This window comes from Suricata suricatta, chromosome 2 (genome assembly GCF_006229205.1).
Source record: "Suricata suricatta isolate VVHF042 chromosome 2, meerkat_22Aug2017_6uvM2_HiC, whole genome shotgun sequence".
Classification (NCBI taxonomy): domain Eukaryota; kingdom Metazoa; phylum Chordata; class Mammalia; order Carnivora; family Herpestidae; genus Suricata; species Suricata suricatta.
In genome coordinates this window covers 25455760-25478671 of record NC_043701.1, presented here as the reverse complement: position 1 = coordinate 25478671, position 22912 = coordinate 25455760, and the positions used below count along the sequence as shown (strand labels likewise).

The following is a 22912-nucleotide window of genomic DNA, read 5'->3' as shown; positions in this document are numbered from 1 at the left end:
ATATATATATAGATATATATGTGTAGTTTCCTAAATCTGTTAACTGAGAAAGCTAGAGGCAGTGAAATTCCAGTATCAATGAATATACCCAGACTCCATATCTTAGATTCCAAATATCATTTTTCAATAACAGAACTCAGGAACCTCTGAAGAAATGGCTGATGCTGTGATGAAATAAGAAAAAAATACTATGAGTCTGGAGCATTCTGTAGACTATAGAAAGGAAGAAAATGCTGAGAGCCAATACTTTGCTATTGTTGTAATGTACTCAATACTTTATTATTATTGATTCTCAAAAGTAAAGAGGAAGAAGAAGAAGAAGAAGAAGAAGAAGAAGAAGAAGAAGAAGAAGAAGAAGAAGAAAAAGAAGTAGAAGAAGAAGGAGGAGGAGGAGGAGGAGGAGGAAGAGAATAAGGATAGGATCAGGTCAAAAAGATGCTGTATCTACACCTGAAAGAGCTTCCAATGACCAAATCTGGAACAATTATTTATTTTGCAAGAAAGAGAGAGAGAATGAGCAGAGTATGGGCAGAGAAAGAAGGGAGAGAAAATCCCAAGCAGGCCATGGACTATCAGCACAGAGACAGATGTAGGGCTTGAAACTACAAACTGAGATCACAACCTGTGCTGAAATCCAGAGTTGGATGCTTAACCAACTGAGCCACCCAAGTGCCCTAGAAATCTGGAATAATTTTTTTAATTTTTTAAATGTATTTTTAATTTATTTGTGAGAGACGGAGAGAGAGAGCACAAGCAGGGGAGGGTCAGAGAGAGAGGGAGATACAGAATCTGAAGCAGGCTCCAAGGCTCTGAGCTAGCTGTCAGCACAGAGCCTGATGTGGGGCTTGAACCCACAAACCGTGAGCTCATGACCTAGCTGAGCTGGACCGTTCACTGACTGAGCCACCCAGGTGCCCCTGGAACAATTTTTTAAAATATATTAAAAAATAATAAACAACAATAATTATAAAATTCAATTATAAATCAAAGAATGCAATAAATGTCTATGAGCTCATACTGATATAAACGAACAGTGACTAAGTAAATAAGTAGGGGAGGAGGGAAAACTATGGTATTCTTTACAGAATAATTCTAAGTCATAGTAGAAGAAACTGTGCTAGATAATCAGCATTGGGACATACAGTAGTAATTGCTACAGTAAGTTCTGCAATTAGCGATTAAAACTTTAAGGAGAAACATGATCATTGCAGAGCCTCAATGATTCTTCTCCTAAATAGTCATTAATTACTTTGGAGGTTTTAACATATGTCCACAAATTCTCTGATTATCTTCCCATTAGGAAGTGGAGTTCAACACTTTACCTCATGAGTTGGGCATGTCTTAGTGAATCACTTCTGATTAATATAGAAAGGAAAAATAATAATTTTCTGGTAGAGAATCCTAGTAAACATCACCCAAATTAACTGATGAAAGTTAACATTACCAAAAATAAATCTTGTTGATACCATGTACTCCTGATATGAGGAGAGCACATAACGTGGGTGGTAACCTCAATCTACTCAGGAGAAAACATCAAACTCAAAACAAGGGACATTGTACAAAACACCTGAACAATACTCTGCAAAAGTGTTCAAGTCATTAAAAAAAAAAAAAAGGAAAAAAGGAATCACTGAATTACCATCAAAGACTGAGAGAGACCAAGGAGTCATAATGACTAATGCCAGTGGTATCTTGAGATCTTGGAAAAGAAAAATGACAGCAGGAAAACTGAAATTGGACTAAAGTGTGTAGTTCAGTTAATACTGTTACAGCAATGTTAATCTTCTGGTTTGTTTGTTTGTTTACGTTGCAAACTATGCTGTTATTTTGGAATTAGATAAAAGGAGCAGCATATTTTTGAAACATTTTGTTCTCTAGTTTTTTGATGTTCACCTAGAGTACAGCTCATATGCCATAAAGTACACTGGTGGGCACACACACACCCCCGTCATCAATCTGAGTTCTTCCTGGGAAGGGCCATATCTGTACCTCCTGTTCCCTGTATGGCTAAATAGAGTTGGCTGCCCAACTACTAATAAGTATGCTTTTAGGAAGAAGTCAAAATGTTTTGATTGAAGGAAGTCTATAAATGAGAATGGTTAACTCTAGAAGTTGTTCTCTTTTGTTTCAGGTAATATTATACTAAAATAATTTTGAAAGACTCCAGAGCGGTTACAGTTTCTATCCCTAAATTCCCTATTTCTGTCAGGTGTTCTCAGTTATTCCATACTAAGCCCCAAGCTTTCCAGATTTGGGTTGGTTTTTGACAACACAGGATACATGAGACTCTGTCCTAAAGCTAAAACGATAATTTCATAGTCTTAAAGATTTTATGAAGTCATTATGGTCTCTATGTATTAAAGACATTTGGTATCTTTGGCTTTTTTCATGTAATCACCTATTGGATCCTTTACATTTACTGAGAGCCTTCTACCGGTTTTTTTTCTATTTTAACAGAAGAAACCTGATATCTATACTAGCATATTAATGTTTCCTAGAAACCTTCTCAAGTGATTGACATTCATTTTTTCTGCCTCTCTTCTAGATCAGGGTCAGTGGATACACAGTGTTCAGTATTTTCTTAACTACTCAAGACCACTGTTCACCAACCCTGAGTTAATAGCCCTTTTTATTCTAATTTTGCTTTTTAAAATATTTGAGAGAGAGAGAGAGACTGAGAGAGAGAATATGAACTGCGGAGGGATAGAGAGAGAAGGGGACACAGAATCTGAGGGAGGCTCCAGGCTCTGAGCTGTCAGCACAGAGCCCAACGTGGCATTGACACTCATGAACAGCACAATTATGACCTGAGCTGAAGTCAGAAGTTTAGCCAACTGAGCCACCCAGGTGCCCCTATTCTCCTAGTTTTAATAAATATACCATGATTATATAAAATGCTAAAACTAGAGGAACCTGAATATAAATTATAGATAGCCACAGTGTATGTGTGTGTGTGTGTGTGTGTATGTATATATATACACATATGTATATCATTACTTAACAATAAAAATTTAAAATGCCAAGAAGTACCAAAAAAGACACTATTAAAGGAAGTTAAAATGCAAGTCATTGACCAGGACAAAGTATTTGGAAAATATATGTAGGATAAAATTTAGGACATGTAAAAATATTTTATAACTCAATTAAGTTTTAATAAGACATACATTCCAATTTGGACATTTTACCAAAAAAGATATACATATGGAAAATAAGGACATAAAAATAGCCATAAGAAAAATGCAAATTAAAGACATGAGATTATAGCGCACACACCCTACAGTGGCTTAAATGAAGTGGCTGATTATACTGTTGCTGACTTTAACAACTGAAGCTCTGATAGACTGCTTCTAAAAGTACAAAATGTTACAGCCACTTTTGAAAGACAATTTGGCATTTTCACATAAAGGTATATGTGCACATACTATATGACCCACCAGTTGACTCTTAGATTAGTTGAAAAATAGAAAAGACATGCCTATATAAAGACCTGTATTAAGATTTCCATGATAGCTTTCTTCATCGGAAACAAATACTGGAGACAACCCAAATGTCCACTGACTAGTGAATGCTAAGTAAATCAACAAATTGGAGTATTTCTATTTTTTTAATTTTATTTAAACCCAAGTTAGTTGACATATAGTTTAATCATGGTTTCAGGATAATTTAGTGATTCATCACTTACATTTAACACCCAGTGCTCACCTCAACAAGTGCCCTCCTTAATGCCTATCACCCACTTAGCCCATCCCCCAACCCAACAACCCTCCAGCAACCCTGTTTGTTCTCTGTATTTAAGAGTCTATATAAAATAATACTAAACAACCTACCAGAACATACAGGATACAAATGAATCTCAAAGGCATTATGCTAAATGAAAAGCTGATGCAAAAGACTATGTAGTGAAATGCTTTCATTCATTTAAAATTCCATTCATTTAGAAGAGGCAAAACCAGACAGAAAGCAAGTGGGTGGGTGGTTGCCCAAAGACAGTAGGTGGCAAGATGGGCAAAAGGCACAAGGGGCAGATTTTGAGGGGGGGGGTGACGGAAACAGTCATGATTTTGGTGGTGATTACATGATTACATACATTTGTCAACAATAAGAAAATGGTACAATTAGGTTAGTAAGTTTTATCGTGTGTAGATTTACCTCAATAAAAATGATATTTAAAAACTGACTATTGGGGCGCCTGGGTGGCTCAGTCAGTTGAGCCTCCGACTTTGGCTCAGGTCATGATCTCCCGTTTGTGAGTTCGAGCCCTGTGTCGGGTGTGCTGACAGCTCAGAGCCTGAAGCCTGCTTCGGATTCTGTGTCTCCCTCACTCTCTGCCCTTTCCCGCTCATGCTCTCTCTCTGTCTCAAAAAATAAATAAAACATTAAAAAATAAATAAATAAAAACTGACTATTGGCTTCTCTGCTTTTTCACAAGAAAAGGTAAATCTTTGTCTTTTCTTTCTGAGTTAATTCATTCCATGTTAATAAGACAGAAACTCCCTGACTTGAGAGGATGTTTCTGACTCCTTCAAACCTATGCAAAAAGTCTCATTAAGTATAAATGATTTGAAAGTTATTAACCCATGATCTGTCTGTGGCTTCTAGTGACAAGCTTATTTTTGCATTGAGAGACACATCTTAAGTCTTGACTGAAATAATACACATACAACTCCATCATTTGTGTTTTTGGAAAGAAGCCATTCAAGTCTGCCCTTCTCATATGAATTAAATCTGTTGGCAATGAGGATACTTCAAACCAAGAAGGGTTGCTTGAGAAAATAAAAATTCACTTTTATCAGTTCATCTATGACATTATAAACACTGCTGTGCTTTTTTTCAAAATAGAAAATCTGAATTAGCAGTACATACAGCCTATCACTTTGGGACAGAATACAACAAACTGTAAAATTCAAGAACTCTGCTTTATTAACCTCTCTAATCAACCAAAACACTCCCCCTTTTCTACTCCTTTACTTACCACTTAATCTTATAAACTCAGGATTAAACCTCCTTAGAGTACGTCCCTTTTCAGTTCTGGGCACCTAATATCCACAGCAATGGAGGAAGAGGTCGAGTTCTAAAAATACTCAAGAGAAGTATCAAAGTTGGGATCATACCCTAGAAAAAAAGCCTGCCGAGTTTTTTTATGCTCATTCCAAAATTGAAAACACAACTCTAATTTTCCAGATCCATAATCTACGTGGATTCAAAACCTAAATAGTGCAGAGATGTTACACAACAATGCGAATATACTTATCACTACTGAACTGTACACCGAAAAATGATTAAAATGGTAAATTTAATGTTTTTTAAACTGAAATTAAAATTAAAAGTTAAATGTAGTGGAATGCATAGGATTTTAAGGAAATATAACAGTGTCTCTGCTGGTAGAATTCTTTATAAATCTTATTCAATTTTCATTTCTATTCTATTTAAATGTATATTACATTCATTCTGAAATAAACTTTTTATTTCAGTGGCTAGTGGTTTCCCCACAAAAATTACATTGTTTTATAATTTATAATGGCCTATTTACTTATATGAAACATTGAAATGTGAGATAATCTGGCAGCAAGAACTGTCACACAATTAATTGTCAGCATTGATTCTGTTGCCTTAGATAACCAGGCAGGTGAAGTCACTTACAATTCTGTATATATTTGTCCCAAGATGTACACTCTATGACGGAGCTCTCCTCAGGCACATAGGAGTCAACCCACATTGACGTATATATGAGTATTTAACATTACTGTGCCAGGATTTTCCCTACATTCTAAGAAATCCATTGGAGGAATTAGGCACCCTAAAATATGTAACTATTCATTTACTACAGGAGATCTCTAACATTTATTTTCTAAAAACCAACAAACATAAGGGGTGCCTGAGTAGCTCAGTTGATTAAGCGTCTGACTTCAGCCCAGGTCATGATTGTGCTTTGTGGGTTCAAGCCCTGCATTGGGCTCTGTGCTGACAGCTCAGAGCCTGGAACCTGCTTCACATTCTGTGTCTCCCTCTCTCTCTGCCCCTTCCCTGTTTTCACTCTGTGTCTTTGGCTCCCCAAAATAAGTAAACATTAACAAAAACTTTAAAAATGAACACAAAAAGAAACAAAAATAGTTCTTTGCAGAATCAGTAAGACATAGAATTCTCCACCCCCAACCTCTCTACACATACCTTTTCATTTTTGGTCACTCCATGTTACTTGGAATTGTATAAAGCCTAATAAATTAGCTTTCCTCTGTTTAATGATAATGGTTTCTAGCTAATAATCTCCAATGAATGAATTTACTTAATTCTTGATCCAGGAATAGCGTAGCACCCTCTTATTTGGGGGAGGAGGGTTGTTCCTCTCTCGACACCAACAATGTTGTTGATGAGGGCATTAGAGTCATTGTATCTGAGAACTCTAATGGTATTTTGGGACATGTGTGCAAAATCAGATTAATGAGTGTATGTATTCCACTGTGACATTTTAAATCTGAGGACTGTAGTATGATTTGCAATGACCCTGGCATAGCAAAAATGAACACATACTAGTCGGAGAGCTGCCAGTGCCAAGGAGGCTAAATTAGGTAATTAGTTGTAAGAAGTCTGAATGGTGAGAAAAAAACTTCAAGATGAAGATGCACAGAATGAGCAACACCTTTCAAATTCCTGTTCTCAGTCATTTCTGAGAATAGCTAATGTGCTGTGATTCCTAAATTCTGGTTAGGTAAGCCATAAATTCCATTCCCTCAGTAAGTGTATTCTAGTTGGATTTCTGCCATTTACAGTCAAAATGAGCCCTTAGTGGATATTTTGATGAATGCCTTATTTTTTTCTAGACTGATTTTTCTCTCACCCACCTACCAAATTTAGTAGCTGCATAGTCTGAGACTGAATTAATACTAGAGAATTGGGCTTCAGAATTAGAAGAATTTGTCATCCTTAATATTCTAAATTTTAACAGCTTCTCTTAGATTATTGAAAGACTCAAATATATTTTCACCTTCTAATGTTAGGTCAACATTTTTGCAGCAAAATACTTAAGTATATAGGTATGAATTATAAATCCTAAATAAAAATTAAATCATTGCCTGGCAATATAAATCTATTCCTACTTGTCCAAAAAAGAATGGTCTTTCCCTTTTTTTAATAAAATATTTTTTAACATTTATTCATTTTTTAGACAGAGAGAGACACAGCATGTGTGGGGAAGGAGCAGAGAGAGAAGGAGACACAGAATTCAGAGCAGACTCCAGGCTCCAAGCTGATTGCGCAGAGCTCAATGCGGGGCTTGAACTCATAGACTGCAAAATCATGACCTGAGATGAAGCGGATGCTTAACCAAATGAAACACTGGTGCCCCGATAATGGTCTTTCCTTTTAACCAGCCCTTTTTCTTATATACTTATGGCCATTTTTTCATTCATCAGAATGTATTTGCTAAGAACCTCGTATGTCTCAGGTACACATTATTCTACAAACTTTGCAATATGATGAAAGATCACTGTGCACTACTGTGTTTTAAAGTTGAATTTGTTAGTCATTGTTTATCTTACTTGGAAAACAAAATATTATGAAACACTAATATTTCTTAGATAAAGTGTAATTTTACATATCAGCTTGACAGAGCTAAAGGATACCCAGATCACTTGTAAAACATTATTTTTAGATATTTCATGGAACTTTTCAGCTTCCATCATTGTATGAGTCAATATCTCATAATAAATCTCTTTCCATATATCTCTATACAACCCTTTGGTTCTTTTTCTCTGGAGAACTCTAATACAACTTTAAAATAATTGAGTTAATCAGAACTAGATGAATGATGTCAGAATCAGCAGATTATTTTCACAGGAGTGGTGAGACAATCAACCTGTTGCCAAACAAAGGTCATCATTTCAAATGAACTGTTTTCTGTAACACTAAAAGTTCTTTCCAAAAAAAAAAAAAACATTAAAAATCTCAAGGTTATAAGTTAGTTGACCTTGGAAGTTCTCAGTTTTTAAAATTATATGGAAAAGATCTTTGTCTCTTTTTAGAAAAAAATTTCTTAAGAATAAAGATACAGAATAGGCAGAGATTTCACTTAATTTTCATGGTAACTGCCATGTAAATATTTGATAGACTTCATTATCTTTCTTTGTAAATGCAAGTAATGGATAATCCATTGCTTTGTATGATCAAAAGCACTTGTGTGAACAGCTTCTTAAACAGTATCATTAAAGTTTTATCACTAAACATTAGCTTGACATTTGTGGCCTCAGATATCAACTCTAATATTCAAAGTTGGATGAAAAATATCTAGATCTTATAACACTATCCAACCCACAAAAGAATTGGAAGTCCAGAATAGGGGCCAATATGCAAATATCTAAAAATATTACAAAGTAATTAGTTTGGGCCAAGAGTGTTTAAAAAGACAGTGAAAGTACAGAGGCTAGAGAAATTCAGTATCCATGCACTGGTGGACTCAGAAAAGTTTCCACTGAAGAAATGAAATTTTATTGGATCCAGGATAAATAAGATTTTTCAAGAGAAAAAGAATAGATAGAGGGTCTGTTAGTTTCCTAACACTGTTGTAACAAGATATCACAGATGGGTGGTTTAAAATAGTAGAAACAGTCTCTTACAGTTCTTAAGGCTAACAGTCCTAAATCAAGGTATTGGTAGGGCTATGCTCCCCTCAAGTCTAGGAAAAGATCCTTTTTAGCCTCCTCCAGGTTCTTCTAGTTGCAGGAATTCCCTGGTTTGTGAAGCCTAACTCCAATCTCTGCCCTCCTATTCCTCCTATTCTTTAGGAAAGAACAATTTTTTAGAATTATTGAAGGGGAGGAATATCTGCCACTGATCAGAACCAGTTGAAAAGAGATAACTCTAAATCAGAGGTCTGTGACATAAGAGATAGCAGTATGAGTCATGACATCTTATATGTGGAATTTAAAAAACACAACAGAGGAACATAGGGCAAGGAAAGGAAAAATAAAGACAGAGAGGCAAACCATAATAGACTCTTAAATATAGAGAAGAAACTGAGGGTTGCTGGAGGGGGGTTGAGTGGGAGGATTGGCTAAATAGGCAATGGGCATTAAGGAGGGTACTTGAGATGAGCATCAGGTGTTATATGTAAGTGATAAATCACTAATTCTACTCCTGAAACCTATACTACACTATATGTTAGCTAACACAAATTTAAATAAATTTTTTAAAAATAAGGGAAATACACCTCTTGAGTTGAAGAAAGTAATAAACTGCATGTGAACACATTAGAGAATACCACTTTGTGTAATGGCCAGATTCCTTGTATTTGCCACACTCTTTTATCCCCTTCCAAGATTATTCTTGAGTAAGTATCTGCCCCTTATTGAGTTACCTCAAATCAAGACATGTAGTGATCAGAAAAGAACCAGCAACAGAAAATTAATAGACAAATGAAGAATATATATTAAAACAATTATGGCAAAATTTCAGCTATATAGCTCTCAAGACTCTATTTCTGAGCATAATGCTCTCATGATGAGAAATCAACAAGAAAATTTTGGAATGCCAATGTGAGATCAGTAAATTACAGAGATTTAAGCCATTAAATATGTTAACTGAAGGGGTAGGGGCGAGTACTAAGAAAACAAAAACAGAATAAGCCAGGTAGAAGGGGTGAGGGCTATTTGAAGTATAATAATATGAAAAATTATCTTTCATTTTCTAGTCATCTTCCAAAATGAAAACATGATGCCATTTTCTGAATCAACTAGTGCTGCTAGCTATTTACTGTGCTTTGAGCACTTTAAAATTTACTTGCATGGGTTTCAATCTGGTTGCAATCTACTCTTTTCTTCTTTGGCTTCTACCATTGTATCTTATTTGTTGATGTTCATAAATGTGCCATGAACTTCTGTGACTTTTGTATTTACTTCATTTTGATCTTTCCATCACTGTATGTAAAAGGCTCTTCCTCAAATTTTTGATATTGTTATTGTCAATCTCTAAGAACCAGTCAAATGTCACCTTCTCTGTGAATTTTCTCTTGGCAGGCAAAAATAATTATTCTTTCACTACTTTGTTTATGCTTCTATCAAAAGATATGACACACTTAGGAACAACATTAATTAGTGGCATTTGAATAATCAATAGTTTTTTCAACTGAAATTAGAATTCCAGGTAGAATAGTTACAAGTTTTGACTCAACTGTTACAAGAGGAGAGGGTGGCTTGGCAGTTGTCAGAAAAGATTAAATAAATTTAATCTGTGAGGGACCCAGACTTATTTGTGAAGATTCTTGAAAGAATGAGCCATTTCTACAAAACATAACCTAAAGGGTGTAGAAAACAAGAATAAATAGCAAAAAGTAGGAGTAGGTTAATGACAGGGAAATTCAAAGACAGAGTTGCTTAGAACCCATGCCAACAGCCTCTGTCAGTTTATCTGCAGCCAAAAATGGCCCTGCTACTATATTGGCATCTAGAAATTGGAAAGTTTATGAGGAGAAAACATAAAAGACAAAAGCAAAACAAGGATCCACAATGGACCAAACATCAAATGAATTACTAAGACAAGAATTCAAACCAAGGGAAACATGAGAGAACAGTTGTCAGAGTTAAAATCACCAGGAGAATGTCAGACTCTCAACATGAGAGGGTTGGTACCAAATTCAATTTTTGTGATAGAATTTTAACTCATTCCTACCTCAGTGCAGTGATTCTTAAACCTGTATGACTATCACCATGACTGTTGTTTCTTAAACTGCAAATCCAAATCTCATTTCCAAAGGCTTAGAATCAATAAGTCTGTATTAAAAACAAACACATTAAGAGACAGATAAAGAAAGAAAGTCACTCTAATATTTTTCAGCCTATTTGTTCTAGGCTAGAAACATGGCACAATTAGGGTTAACTCATGTTTGTCCCTATTTTCCTCTCCATTTATCTCAAGCTTTTAATTTCAAGTTTTTCTATTGAAAAATTTTCTCATTTGTAGTGTGTCACCTGAATTCTTGCCATTTTCTCCCTTGTGTATCTTGCTCTATGTGATGGGTTGTTTTATTTCTGTTTCAAGGAATGGTTCCAAGTGTCTGACGATGTGCTTTCTTCCACTTTCCCAATGGTTCTCAGCCTCAAATTCCTGTTGGTAAGCAAGCTAGTTTCTTTAGTTTTATTTCACTAGCACCAAGGAGACTCTTCTTGACTCAACAGCTTCTACCTTCACATTTTTATCAACAGATTCATCAAGAATATTTGCAATTAATAAGCTTATGCTAGTTTTAATGGTACAGTTTCAAAACCATAATTAACACTTCAGCATATTATTAATACTAACATTTCAACCATGTATTATAGCTGACAAACTTCTGATTAAATGAATGAACTGAATAAGTATTCAGCAAACATTTACCTACAACATTACAGCTGACAAATTTCTGATTAAATGGACAAACTGAATAAGTATTCAACAAACATTTATCTACAACTACTGTCTGAACCATAGTAATTAGATGAGGACTGTGAGACAATGACAAATCAATTCCAGAGGCAAATTTACAATCTCTTGTAATGAAAAAAAAAAAGCCATAATGGAGCCCTATTTTGATCTAATAATTATGAAATACTAGCACATATGTTATATGCAGACCATGTATAAAGGGATGTTTTATTATACCCAATTATATTTTAATGCAGTATACAGGTTTTTTTTTTCTGGGTCATATTCTGTTGAAGCTATTCAAATGTTCCAGTATAATGTGAAAGCAGCCATAAACAAAATATAAAAGAATGAGTGTGGTTGTGTTTCAAAAAACTTTATTTACAAAAACCAGGCAGTTGACTGAATTTGATCCCTTATATTATACTTTACTGGTGCCTGTTTTAGTGGACATGATGTGTCCATGGTTATATCACATATTGGTACAATAAATACTAAAAGATTTTCTTTTTTAAAATTCCTCTTATATACTATGTCCTGATGATAGGATAAACTTTGTATAGAATGTAGCAAGTTATTTCACAATATGAAAGTTCTAAATTCATATCACCAAATATTTATTGCACCCTCTATGCTGCATGACACAGGGAGAAAAGAAAGGGTTTATTAATATGAACATTTCTTAACAAGTGTTAGGATTTGTTAAATTAACATTTGTTGAGTGGAGCACAAGGTGCTGCATGGTTAGGTCATAGGCTGACAACAGACCACACACAAAAAAAATTGAAATAGAGAAGTTTATTATAAGTCCAAGAGGAATCACACAGCATACCTTGAAAGGCTATCAAGTAATTATTAGAAACTAGAATACGGAAGGAAGAATCCTTCCCTAGTGGTTTCAGAGGAGCATAGGCCCGTCAACAGTTTGGTTTTAGATTTCTAGCCTTCATAACTATGGAGGAATATATTTTTGTTGTTTCCAACCACCACATTTGTTTGTTATGACAGCTCTAGGTAGGATAATACTCATAATATACCTCTCACAGCTGTGCTGAAGGGACTGTTCTCTGGATCTTCTCAGGTGATCTGGATAGGGGGTAAGAAAACAGGTGACATACAAAATCTACTCCAGCATTCATTCCTACATCCCTAAGCCTTGGACCCCAAAGACCTTCTGTTAATCTCAAATATTTTTATAAATATTGATCTTAATTGTATCCTAAATACCACACTGGCAATAGGATCATTAATCTCTTTAAATCGAATTGATCAGAGAATCAATTCCAGATTCCCAACCTTATGTCTGTCCCCACAAAATCATTTCTGGTATTAAAAATTTTATTAATTTTGATATACTCAAGAGGAAAAAAAGCTACTACAATTTTTCAGGGAAGTGTTTAATAGAGGAATGTGAAGGACATGTTGGAGAAAAGGTCTCGAGTGGTCTTCAAAGCAGGTGAAGAAAGTGGAGCTTGTGGAGAAGGCTAAGAAGTTGCTACATTTGTGTGCCACCATCACAAAGAAGGAGATTTCTGGAGGGTACCTTGGCTATTAGTGTCTTGGTTTTCAGTAGTAATGGCTTCTAAATTTCATCTAAACTCTTCTCATTAACAAACCCTAACCCAACACCATACACTGAAAAGGAATCTGAGAAAACTAGTTCCCAGTTCTGGCAGCAAGTGATGAGTAGAAATTAAAGGTGGCTATGACACAGCAACCTTTGGTTCCAGACTAATAACAACTCTCAAATATGCTTTCTGTTCATATCTTTTTCCTTAGAAACTGAGATAAGATATTCCCTTGAAATGTTCCCTTAATTGTAGTTCTATTTTGGATGTTTATGGACTCAAGTTAGTTTCTAAGTCTTACATGCCTGTAAGTAGGCAGGAAATTATTATAATTTTCTCTAGAGTTGAATTTAGTATGAAGTTGAATTTAGCAGCCATCTTGATGAGGTTTCAATGAAACTGGCATTGAGACATCTAACTTAAACATTGTGATAAAAACAGAATATGTTCCAATAGAGATCTATCATACTTCAGGAAAGTTTAGTAGTCTATATTCAATTGATAGCATCACATGAGAGAATGTTTCATGTTATTTATTTATTTATTTATTTATTTATTTATGTATGTATGTATGTATGTATGTATTTTGAGAGAGACAGAAACAGTGCAAGTGAGGAAGGGCAGAGATAGAGGGAGACAGGGAATCTCAAGCAGGCTCCACCCTGTTGGCATGGAGCCTGATGCTGGCTGGAATCCACAAAACCATGAGATAATGACCTGAGGTGAAACCAAGAGCTGGACGCTAAACTAACTGAGCCACCCATGCACCCCTAGAACGTTTCATGTGCATTGTAGTTTCAATTGTGAATTGTAGTTATTATTTTTCTAATAACAGAATGGACCACAAGATAAGGGAATGAGGTGGTGTTATAGTTTTAGTTATGTCCTTAAAAAGGCAATACATCTTCTTAGTGATTCTAATTTCAGGAAAATAATGATGGCATAATGAATTGATTAATGATTGCAAAACACTCTTGAAATCTTCCACTAATAATTATTTTTCCACTTCAGATTATTTTCAGCTTTACTGAGATATAATTGATTATAATATTGTATGATTAATGTGTACAATTTGTTAATTTGATACATTAATATATTACAAAATGATTGCCACCATAATAGCATTAAATAACACTTCTACCCTCGTACCTTATGTGTGTGTGTGTGTGTGAGTGTGTGTGTGTGAACAATTAAGATATATTCTGCTAGCAATTTTCAAGTATATAGGACAGTATTATTAGCTATAATGACCATACTGCATGTTAGAATCCCAGAATTGTTAATCTTATAATTGGAAGTTGGTACCCTTTGACCAATATCTCCCACTTTCCTCCATCACTATGCCCCTGACGACCACTTTTCTATTTTGTTTCTCTACGTTCAGCTTTTTTGATTCCACATAGTAATGAAATCATACAGTATTTGTCTTTCTCTGTTTGACTTACCTCACTTATCATGAACCTCAAGGTTCATCCAACCTGCTGCAAAATGCAGGATTTCTCATAAGCAAATAATATTCCACATTATATATGCATTTTCTTTAACCATTCATCATTGATGGACATTTAGGTTGTTTCTCTATCTTGGCTATTGTGAATGATGCTGTGATGAACATAGGGACACAGATATCTCTTTAAGATCCTGTTTTTATTTCCTTTGGATATGTACCCAGAAGTGGGATTGCTGGATTGCATGGTAGTTCTACTTTTTTTAGGAATCTCCATACTATTTTTCATAGTGTGTGAACCAATTTACATTCCCACCAACACCATTATAGGCATTTCCTTTTCTCCACATACTCTACACTGTTGACCAAAAAGACATTTCTTTTCTTTTTGATCATAGGCACTCCAACATGTGTGAAGTGATATCTCATCACTTTTTTTTTATTTGCTTCTTAATGATTAGTGATATCAAACATCTTTTCATGTAGCTGTTTGGGAAAATGTCCAGTCAGTTCCTCTGCCTATTTTTAAATTGGGTTTTTTGTTTGTTTTATTTTGCTATAGAGATATATGAGTTCTATATATGAGTTAGGTATTATGTTTTACTCCAGGTCTCTGTTAACTGCAACAGCTCCTGCTGTGTGTCTTCTAGTAATAGTCTCTACTGTTCTTCCTTGTTCCTAGCTAGCTCTATACATCTTAGGTTTGCTGGTCTGGGTGGGGTGAAACCAAAGTGAGATCTTCATGCAGTACCCCAAGGGGCTGGTGAAGGTGTTTTCTCACTCTGCTTTTCGTTTCCTAGCCAGAAGAACTCATTACACCTGGCAAATTCCTTCTGGCATCCAATATTCCTGGCTTGAGGGATGGGATGCTACAGGCAAAATGAAGTTGTCTTCCTTCTCTTCTGTGTGATTATTTCAGTTTTTCGCACTGTATGGCTAAAACTTGAGTGGACCTTACAGGTCTTCCAAAGGTGTGTTTTTTTTTTTTCAGGGATAGTTGATCTTTGTTGGAGAACAGGAAAACTGGGTTCTCCCATGTTGCCATTTTTTTGCAACCCTTCTACTAATTTTTAGATGAATGAGATTATTTCATAAAGCAATGGTGTTTAATATGTCCAAGTTAACAACTAATCAATTTTTTTCTTCCTCACTATTATAAAAAATATAACTCTCTGTTCCTAGTTGTGCAACAGAATTTCAAGGAGTGAAATTCAATTTGCTCAAGTATTCATAAACTGACTGGTCATCTTCTTGCTATTCCCTAAAAGAAGATAAACAGAAACCAAACAAGCCTGGAATTTTGACTATAAAGAGTCCTGAAGTCTCAAGAGAAAGAAATTAATGGAAGACCCAAATTAGAATAAAGGGACTATATCCTATATTTGAAGGAATAGGTATGTTTTGTAGTTTCATATCTAGTTACTTCCGAGGACCCTTAGCCACCTCTTCCATATATGTTCCTTGTCTCCATTGTTAGAGACAAACTACAGAATGAAAGAATCATGAGAAAATATTCTCTTAGGTTCATACATTTTTAGTGTATTTTGAGGGTAGCTAAAACTGTATGAAACTAGAAGTCAGCTTTCACAGGTGGAAAATTCTCAAATCCAGTCATTCAGCAATTATTCTTTTTGATTATCTCCTATTCAGGATACTCTATTAAAACAAATAGGTTATAGTCAAATTTAAATGTTATCATGATTCTTCTACAACATTATATTCATATGTATTTGGAGAACTTTGATCTGTCACCTTATTTTCAACACATTAAGTTTTAGAATAAGTATCATTTAGGAAAAAAGTCTAAGTAATTACACTTGAATTACATCAAATTTTAAGTTGTCAAGTCACTGAGGAGTAGAGATGTAACATTTTTACATTTTTGTGCCCACTGTAATGATATATTCCAGTTAAAGCTGTGAAAGGAGGTCAGTGAAGCTAAAAGGAACATAATTTCCAGAACAATATCATAGCAGTAAAGAGCACAAGGTCTAGCATTCAATGGCCTGATTTGAGACCAGCCTCTAACGGCCCTCAAAAATTCCTCTCATTGAGAACTTTCAGAATTTATATAATTTTGCAGTGCTTGATTTTCTTTTTATAAAAATAATAGTAATGATAATATATAAAATATATAAACATTTAAAGTCATATTATGTCAACAGTAGACATGCAACAGGGTAATTAGTATTCCTTGTTAAAATTTCAAATATATTTAGTCTATTTAAATAGAAACATGGAATATACAGTTTGGCCTTTAGATATTGAGGTTTCCTCAAGTGCAGAGTCGACTGATGTATGATTCAGCTATAGACATTTTTGCAATTATAACCTAGTTGTGTCATATTTTTTTCTGGGTTTAAAGTAAAGCTTCCTACTTATGACTCTTACCACAGAACTTTTTGGTTATCTATGTGGTTCTCCCCTCCGCCTTTCTTTCTTCCCTCCTTTTGTCCTTCCTTCCTCTCTTTTCCTCCTTTTTTTTTGTTTTCACTGCATTTATTACTAATAATAACGGTGGTTTTCTTTTATTCTTATCATTTTCAAAAACCATTTTCATTGTTTGATGGATAACCTATTCCAGAATTTATCAATCTTTATATAGTTAGTGCAAAATCACTTTAGCACTAACTATATAAAAATATAATAGTAAAGTAGACATGTTTTTTATTAAAAACAATTTTTTAATGTTTATTTATTTTTGATACAGAGCATGAGCAGGGGAGGGGGCAGAGAAAGAGGGAGACAGAATTTGAAACAGGCTCTAAGCTGTCAGTACAGAAGCTGATGCAGCGCTCGAACCCACCAACTGTGAGATCATGACCTGAACTGAAGTCGGATGCTTAACTGACAGTCACCCAGGTGCCCCTAGATATGCTTTTTTTTTTTCTTTTAAAAAAAAAAGACATGTTAACTTTTGAAACTAAATATTATAAATAGCATCAAATGTTTGAAACATTTTATTAAACATTTTTGGTAGCTGAAAGCTGATTTCAAATTAAGTAACATATTTTTTAAAAATCATAAAAACCAATAAACACACTGAGTTGGCAAAATGCCCACATTCCAATTTGATGGCATGCATGCAGCTCTCTGATCTGTTTTTAGGGGGATGCTTAGTATATCAGATGTCATGATGATCAAGGTTTGAACACATGGTGAGGGTGGTCTGACTCTTAGATGTTTGTCCTGCCTGTTTTTGTTTCAGCGTTAGCTTTATGCACCTCAAGGTATATATTTACTTATTTATTTGAATTTCAAGTGCATGAAGTTAAATAAATTTTATACTAAGTTTATGACATTATTTTCATTACAAGATTGTACTTAATTTATTTATGTTTCCCCTTAATCTTCCACTATCACTGCCATCATTTTCCTTCCATAAGCACATAATCTTCAGATTTTGTTATATTTTTGTTTATGTAGAATCATCTCACTGAGAGGAAATCTAGAACAAAATGCCAAGATCAAACTGACATTGCAGTGAAAGACCGTGACTGCCATTGTACTTCACAAAGGCCCCTTATTTACAGCGTTATTCCCCAAACTAAAAACAATAATGAAATAGTCAAACTATGATTTCAAATGTTTTGCTTTTACTACTTTAAGGCTATAGAAAAAAATTAAAATGTAAATCGCATTTTCCAGAAATAACTGTTTAAAACGGATTTTTCCCATAAGGTTTACATTACCAAGTTGACGTTTCTCCCCAACCTTACATTATAGTCTATAAATTTTTATTTGTTTAAATGAAAATATAGATGTCAGAGACTTTACTATGAGCTGTATAAGATCCGAATTGTAATTATAGGATTTTAAGAGGCACAGAAAAACATGACTGCTACTGATTTACTATAGCTGCCTCTATAAACCTCATGTGAATATAACAGAGATTACACAGAAGATGGAGAGGGACACAGTGTGAGAGATAAAAGTAATTTTCTATATTAATTATAAATTGATGGTGCAAAAGCAATGGAGACCCTCTTCTCAGTTTTTGGCAGAATGCACAAGTTCTGGCTTTCTTGAGACAGCAGATGATGGGTGGGAAAAGGGGTGCTGAGACCCCTACATTAAATACCATTCACTATAAATCAATATGCTTTATAATCAAATGACAGCTGAGTTCTCTGCTACATGGGATCAGTTCTGCTTCTATAATAAGTACAACATACAACCTAAAAAAAAATAAATCCTGTATTTGTTTTTAACTGCTTTAGAAAACATTGGTTTTCCACAGTTTTTTTTCTAATATTCTAGTATTTTTGATGATGGTGATGGCAACAGTGAAGTAACACTGTAACTCTGATAAAATGAAAGAAATGAATTAGTTATTCCAAATTCTTGAAAGCAAGCATCATGCCTTAAACTTGTTTTATATTAATGATGGCTCTTTACAAGATAGCACACATATTGGAGAACAGTAAGTCTTTATTATGCAATTTAAAAAGTTTTTTTATTTATTTTTGAGAGAGAGAGAAAGTGCCAGCAGGGGAGGGTCAGAGAGAGAGGGAGACACAGAATCCGAAGCAGGCTCCAGGCTCTGAGCTAGCTGTCAGCACCGTGCTCGATGCGGGGCTTTAACCCACGAAGCCTGAGATCATGATCTGAGCTGAAGCCGGATGCTTAACCGACTGAGCCACCCAGGCATCCCTCTATTATGCAATTTTTGATAATAGAATCAAGTTTTTGGCTTTAGATTAGTAACAACACTCTCTTTTGTATTCATAAACTCATGAGTATAACTCAGAGTTATAAAATGACTTGATTAGAATTAAGGATGGACTTAGCAAAAGTCAATTTTTACCAGGGAGCAATAAAGCGGCCATGCACTTAAACTGTATTGTACTGAAATAGAGGACACTAAAATGAGATATAAAAGTAAGAAGATGTAGAAAGTAAAGGTACAATATAAATTTACAAGTATGTGCAGCCAGAGTTGTCCAAGTCCTAATGAGAAAGGCAGTAACTGGACATTCATCCAGTATCATAGGCAATCCACCAGTCAGAAAAATATGTATGGTAATGAAGCAGAGAAAATAAAAAAATAGGTACAACAGCTGAAGAAGAAAAAAAATCAGTGAATATTTTATAAGTCTATTGAAACCATGACATTTTGAAATGGGAAGAATGGTATATTGATGTCAAATGAACAATATAATTTGTTGCAGATTTGTTATTAGATATCTATAATACAAATCACCACCAACATCATCATCATAACGGAAAATCATTGAGTACCTACTATGAGTCAAAAACTGTACTCATGTCTTTCAGCTCCTCTTGGTAGCTATTCTCTAAAATTAGCAGATTAGCAAATTAGGGCTATAAGAGTTCCCATAGCCTTACTATGAGATCAAATAATTTGCTTTGAGGTACATAAAATTAGTCCCAAATCTCAGTTTTTCTACTTCATTCATCAGTAGAATGACCTTAGGAAAATTGTATAATCTTTTAACCCCTTGCTTAACCATTACATATTATATTAGATCAGTTTTGTTGTTAAAAAAATTGTACTCACTGTAGATCATTTGTGTCATTGATTCAGTATTTTACTCTTAAATAAAAGAACACTGTTGTGTGCTTATAAATGTTTAAATATAATGTCCTTTTATTGAGTTACTTCTTTTTTGACATTTCATTTAGGGTTTACATGCAGCAATCATTTTTGTTTTTTTGTTTTTAATTTTTTTCTTGGTGTTTATTTATTATTGGGACAGAGAGAAACAGAGTATGAATGGGGGAAGGGCAGAGAGAGAGGGAGACACAGAATCCAAAACAGGCTCTAGGCTCTGAGGTGTCAGCTCAGAGCTGGATTCAGGGCTTGAACCCACAAATCATGAGATCATGACCTGAGCCAAAGTCAGACCTGTAACCAATTGAGCCACCCAGGCACCCCATGACAATTTTTTTATTCTTTCCTAAATACTAAATATTTTACCTCAATTTTACACTAGTATATCAGTCTACAAAGAAATGCCTACAAACTGATCTATTGGTTTAGGTATAGAATATAGTTGCTGGGTTTTTTTATAGGATGATTTCTAAAAATATTTTGGCAGTATATCACTAATTTGATAAGCTATCAAGTTGTAAAACCCTGGCAAAAGCAAAATGCTATCTGGTTTTATTTACCCATGTTAAAGACTGAAGTCCAGCATATCTACATCAATAATTTTAAAAACCCCAGAAAATATACATTAAGCATCTACATAGCTTATTTCTCATTCTTAAGATTATGTTGGAGTACATAAAATATCCCCCAACTTTATACACTTTTCTAAAAAGTGGAAACTCATATACCAAATTTAAATCACAATTTTAGTATTTTATTTCAGCTGTAGAATAATTTAATTTTAAAGCTGATTTATCTTCCAAAATAGGCTAAAATTTTTGAAATACAATCAATTGATTAATCAGGTTATTGGGTGATTTAAAAGTGCATAAAAACAGAATAATTCTACTTCGCCATTCCATGAGGTAGGATTGGAACTAAGGCCTTTAAAACTGGATATAATTATCAGATAAAAAATGGAAAACTTATACAATAGAATAAAGAAAACTTGCAGAATATAGTATTTAGATTCAGTTATTCATTCTAATAACTATTATCTAGTTCAGAGAACTTGTATTAATATTGATATTCCTTCCACTCATTTCTGCCTTTTGGACATCAAAGTCATGATCCAGAGATGCAAACAGGTTCCCTTACTCCATTTATTCTGAACAGTTTATTTTTTCTCCTTGGCAGCTTTTACAATGAGGGAATAAGAAGATGACAAATAAGATCTCTTATTCAGTGAAATTTCTGTTTAGTCTATTACTAAAAATTCTACTTTTTTAGTAACTTTCTCCTTCCATCCAGCTTTAAGATACATGTTTATTCCAGTTTTGAATTTTGGTTGTTTGTTATTCTGATTGATAGAAGGGTGTATATTTTAAAGCTGTCATCTGGAAATGAGTCTATCTGTCCATATTCTCTATATCTCTGGCAGGTAGGCCAAAGAGTTTTTCTACCAAATTATATTCCCAGCAGGAGTAGATGTAGACACTCAAACTCTGGGCACAGTGTCATCTGTGTCTGTGAAAGGGACCAATCTGCATGCCATCTGGCACCAGAGAGTTGAGCTACTTGAAGTCATATTGGAGACATTTTGGTTCTGGCAGTCAGGGTTACAGCTATGTGGCAAGTTACATGCTTCCCATAGAGCTTCTGACAGGAGCATTATAACCCTAAAAAAAACTGGGTGGTACCATTGCGTTGGCTAGAATTATGGTAAAAAGATGAAGACAACTAAGTTGGTAATTTCTCTTTTTGTGAAAAACCCAGAAGAGTCTATGTGTCATAATTCACAATATTTAAGTTCATCCTTCAAAAATAAGTTAGTTTTAAATATAAACGTATTAGCCTTCAGACTAAATAAAAGAGGATAAGAATGTTCTTTCCAAGGTGCAGCATACTGTGTCTGTAAGTAACAGCTTGAGAGAAAATTACAGTCATTAGGGTGCAATGGTAAAGAGTTCTTATTTCTATTTAATTCAAATTAAATCTGATTCAAAAAACATGGGGAAAAGGGGTGGTTACTGCCAGGGATGCTATTAAAGCTTCTGTTCAGCGCTTCTGCAGTCTCTTTTTTAAAATGAGATTGACAGTATCATCCCCACCATTTCCCTTCTGTTTACTCTCCCTTCACTACTGCCCTAACCACAACTGCTTTTGGTTGGAAGTAGAATCAGGGAGAGAAGATGAAAGGCAAGAGAAAGGAGAAATGAGTGGAAACAATTAAATATCACCACTGAAAGAATAAGTTTAAAAGAGTTTACTCACCATTTCCAAGACTGACTTTATTTTTTTTAATGTTTATTTATTTGTTTTTGAGAGAGAGAGAGAGAGGAAGTGACCAAGAAAAGGGTAGCGACAGTGAAAGAGAAAATCCCAGGTAGGCTCCACTGCTGTTAGTGCTGAGCTCAATGCTGGGCTTGATCTCAAGAACCATGAGATCATAACCTCAGCTAAAATCAAGAGTCAGATGCTTAACTGACTGAGCCACCCAGTCGCACTCCACCCCAGACTAGTTTTTTTTTTTAATTTTTTAAAAATTTATTTTTAATGTTTATTTATTTTTGAGAAAGACAGACAGACAGAATGCAAGTGGGGGAGGAGCCGAGAGAGAGGGAGACATAGATTCCAAAGCAGGCTCCAGGCTCTGAGCTGTCAGTACAGAGACCGATGTGGGGCTTGAACCTACAAACCTGAGATTATGACCTGAGCTGAAGTTGCGTGCTTAACTGACTGAGCCACCCAGGTACCCCCAAGACTGGGTTTTTAAAATAAACTCTTTACTTAGTTTGTGATGCCATCATTTTAAAATGAATTTAGGTATTGATATAATGTCTTTTTTTCTTACAATAACTAGTTCATGATAAAGTAATTTTCATGTAAATGTCTACCACCTTTCAATAAAGTAAGTAACGTATTTGTTTGAAATTTTGGTCCTAACATTTC

The 22912-nt window shown here is 34.6% G+C and overlaps 1 long non-coding RNA gene across 2 annotated transcripts in view; it reads right to left on the bottom strand.

Annotated features, from left to right (window-relative positions):
* LOC115305382 overlaps positions 1-22912 on the bottom strand; it is a 102908-nt gene that overhangs the window by 55434 nt on the left and 24562 nt on the right. For both annotated transcript variants that reach the window (XR_003914757.1, XR_003914758.1), the window contains exon 4: positions 12429-12477. This is a non-coding gene — a long non-coding RNA (uncharacterized LOC115305382). The remainder of the gene's footprint in view (positions 1-12428; positions 12478-22912) is intronic.